The following is a 4,315-nucleotide window of genomic DNA, read 5'->3' on the forward strand; positions in this document are numbered from 1 at the left end:
TCACCACAATAAAACCAAAACTCCCTACCATCACACAACTATTAACTAATCCATAGACTTTTTGGAAATTTCTTGAACTATCCAACTAATGTCCTCTTTCTGGTTTGGGGCCCAAACCAAGATTACATACTGCATTTAGCTTTTATGGCTCCTGAGTCTTTTACAACCTAGGACATTTCCTCAGGCTTTCTTTGTCTTACATGACCCTGAAACTTTTGGTAAGTTTTAGGCAGATATTTTGCAGAATGTCCCTTAATTTAGATTTGTTGAATGTTCTGGCTTTTATTCAGGCTCTGTATTTTCAGTGAATTACACAAGTGATGTTATATCTTTCTCAGTGCATCATATCTGGAGGCATGTAGTGTTGACACATCTCAGCTGGTAAAGCTAATTTTTGTCTTTTGGTTAAAGTATTATCTTTCAGATATTTCCACTGTAAAATTTTTTCCCTTTGTCATTTTTTCTCTTTGTCATTTTCCCACTTGTCTTATGGGGACATACCTTTTGAGGCAAAAAAAAGTAATTTTCTTGTATTTTCACACTTACTTTTGTTGGATACAAAATGTAATAAATCCTTCACCGGTTGCTAGTAAGTGTAAAATTGAGAATGAATATAAAACTACCAGTCATTCCTCCAGAGGATTTTTTAAATTTTATTTTTAAATTGATACATCATAAATGCACATATTTTCAGGGTATATGGGAAAATTTAATACATTCATACAATTTGTAAAGATCAAACCAGTGGAATTAGGATATCCATCACTATAAATATGTGTCTTTTCTTTATGCTAGAGACCTTTTTATTTTTCTAGCTATTTTGAAATATATAATAGATTTTTGTAAACTATCACTCCATGAAGCACCAGGTCTCATTTCTTCTATCAAACTATGTTTGTACCTAGTAATTAAGCTCTCTTCATCCCTCCCCACAACATTTCTGGCCCCTGATAACCACCAATCTACTTCCTATCTTCATCAGATCCACTTTTTTAAGCCCCCACATACAAGTGAGAACATTCAATCTTTGTCTTTCTGTGCCTGTCTTATTTCACTTAACATAGTCACCTACAGTTTCATCCATGTTTCTGCAAATGATAGGATTTTATTCTTTTTTATGGCTGCATAATATTCCATTGTGTATATGCACCACATTTTCTTTATCCATCCATTGATGGGCGAGTAGGTTAATTCTATATTTTGGCTACAGTGAATAGTGCTACAATAACCATGGGACTGCAAATATCTCTTCAGTATATTGATTTCCTTTTCTTTGAGTATATTGATTTCCTTTTCTTTGGTTATATACCCAATAGTGGAATTGCTGGATCATATGGTAGCTCTATTTTTAGCTTTTTGAGGACCTTTCATACAGCTTTTCACAGTAGCTATACTAACTTACCTACCCATCAACAGTGTACTAGAGTTCCCCTTTCTCCACATCTGAGATTTTTTTTAAAATTGATGAATGTGACATACTAATAGGGGAGAACGCTGTATTTACTCATGCCATCACCAAAAGTTGGCCTTGATAAGGAAATAATAGCCAACACTTTAATAGTTGGAGCACCATTCTAAGATAGGTTGGGGACAGTTTCTTATCCACTAGGACTCATTTTATGACCGACAGAGGCTATCACTTATCACACCATCAACATCAGCATGATCATCCTCCTCACCCTGTGGTGTTAGCTAATAAGTCTTCACTTACATAATCCTTACAACATCTTTATGAAGTCTGGCTCTCCAGAAAACAGGCTGTGATGGAGAGCTGCATGCTGGAAATTCTGGGGGGAATACTTTGAGGATCAAGACCTTTTGGGGAGTGAAGTGTACAGGATAGGACAGTGGGAGATGTTAGGCTGTGATGCAGCTGCAAGAGATGCCTCAGCTTATTCTATGGGATCTCTGATGCAGGGAAGGAAGCATTTTCAGAATTTCCCAGCTTTAGGCAGAGAGATAAATCATTATATCTCACTTTGACCAACCATTCAAGGTTGACTGTTGCAAAAATAATTGTGGTTTTGGACTGCGAATTTTATTAATCAAAATAGGAACCAATACAATCAACACATTTTTTTGCCAATGAGAAATAAATTTGTTTATTCCCAAAACATAAAAATCTGTGCTTCAGGATTCAACAAACTCTTAAGAAGCATTTTCTGCATCCTGCTGGTTGTGGAAGTGCTTTCCCCGCAAAAAGTTGTTGAGATGCTTGAAGAAGTGGTAGTTGGTTGGCAAGGGGTCAGATGAATACGGTGGATGAGGCAAAACTGCATAGCCCAATTCGTTCAACTTTTGAAGCATTGGTTGTGTGACCTGTGGTGGGGCGTTGTCAAGGAGAAGAACTGGGCCCTTTCTGTTGACCAATGCCAGCTGCAGGCATTGCAGTTTTCTGCACATCTCATCGATTTGCTGAGCATACTTCTCAGATGTAATGGTTTTGCCAGGATTCAGAAAGCTATAGTGGATCAGACCAACAGCAGGCCACCAAACAGTGACCATGACCTTTTTTTGGTGCAAGTTTGGCTCTTGGAAGTGCTTTGGAGCTTCTTCTCAGTCGAGCCATTGAGCTGGTCATCATTGGTGGTCGTGTAAAATCCACTTTTCATTGCATGTCACAGTCAGATTGAGAAATGGTTCATTGTTGTTGCACAGGAATAAGAGAAGATGACACTTTAAAATGACAATTTTTTTGATTTTTGGTCAGCTCATGAGGCACCCACTTATGGAGCTTCTTTACCTGTCCAATTCACTTCAAATGCTGAATGACTGTAAACTGGTGGACACTGAATTCTTCGGCAACTTCTCATGTGGTTGTAAAAGGATCAGCTTAGAAGATTGTTCTCAATTGGTCGTTGTCAACTTCCGATGGCTGACCACTATGCTCCTCATCTTCAAGGCTCTCGTCTCCTTTGCAAAACTTCTTGGACCACCACTGCACTGTATATTTGTTAGTCATTCCTGGGCCAAATGCGTTGTTGATGTTGCGAATTGTCTCTGCTGCTTTACGACCCATTTTGAACTCGGATAAGAAAATCGCTCAAATTTGCTTTTTGTCTAACATCATTTTCATAGTCTAACATAAATATAAAATAAACAGCAAGTAATAGGTCATTAGCAAAAAAAGCAAGAAATGCCATTAAAATGATGTATAACATAATCACATTTATTTAAGAATGTATTCCAATATCAAATGGCAAATTTCAACAATGCAAAAACCGCAATTATATTCACACCAACCTAATATACAGACTGCCCTAGAAAGGGGGCATGAAGTTGGACTATGCTGATCTATTTGACTAAGCAAGTCCCAAAGAGACACTCCTCTCAAATCCATCAGCTGCCAACACTACCAGCTGGGGGAATGAATGTCTCAGTAGAAGAGGGAGATTCTTGGTGATACACTATATTATTTATTACTTACAGCATTTCTTTCATTCTTTCATTCTTTTTTTTTTTCAGTCTCACTCTGTTGCCCAGGCTAGGGAGCAGTGGTGCAGTCTCAGCTCGCTGCAACCTCTGCTTCCCAGGTTCAAGTGATTCTCCTGCCTCAGCCTCCCAAACAGCTGGGATTACAGGCGCGCACCACCACGCCTGGCTAATTTTTGTATTTTTAGCAGAGATGGGGTTTCACCATGTTGGCCAAGCTGGTCTCCAACTCCTGACCTCAGATGATCCACCTGCCTCGGCCTCACAAAGTGCTGGGATTACAGGCATGAGCCACCGTGCCCACCAATATAGGTATTATTATCATCTCACTTTATATATAAGGAAACTGAGGCTCAGAGAGATTAAATCACTTTCTCATTGTCACAGAGTCATTAAGAGAGCCAGAATTTCAACTCAGGCTGTCTAGGGTAAGAATCAGGGCTTGTAACCACTATGTTAGATTGCTTCTACTGGGGGAAGGGGCTCATGTACAGAATGCCCAGGTTTGTTACATAGGTAAACATGTGCCATGGTGGTTTGCTGCACAGACCATCCCATCACCCAGGTATTAAGCCAGTATCTATTAGCTATTCTTCCTGATCCTCTCCGTCCTCCCACCCCCAACCTTTTAACAGACCCCAGTATATGTTATTCCCACCATGTGTCCATGTGTTCTCATCATTGAGCTCCCACTTATAAGTAAGAACATGTGGTATTTGGTCTTCTGTTGTTGCATTCGTTTGCTAAGGATAATGGCCTCCAGTTCCATCCATGATCCTGCAAAGGACATGATCTCATTCCTTTTTATGTCTGCATAGTATTCCACAATGTACGTGTACCACATTTCTTTATTCAGTCTATCATTGATGGGCATTAAGGTTGA

General features: G+C 39.2%; 1 pseudogene; it reads right to left on the reverse strand.

The window, feature by feature from the left end:
- Nucleotides 1-2,041: 2,041 nt before the first annotated feature.
- Nucleotides 2,042-3,076, reverse strand: LOC129398345 (histone-lysine N-methyltransferase SETMAR-like; annotated as a pseudogene).
- Between the last annotated feature and the right edge of the window lie 1,239 nt (nt 3,077-4,315).

This window comes from Pan paniscus, chromosome 6 (assembly GCF_029289425.2).
Source record: "Pan paniscus chromosome 6, NHGRI_mPanPan1-v2.0_pri, whole genome shotgun sequence".
Lineage (NCBI taxonomy): Eukaryota > Metazoa > Chordata > Mammalia > Primates > Hominidae > Pan > Pan paniscus.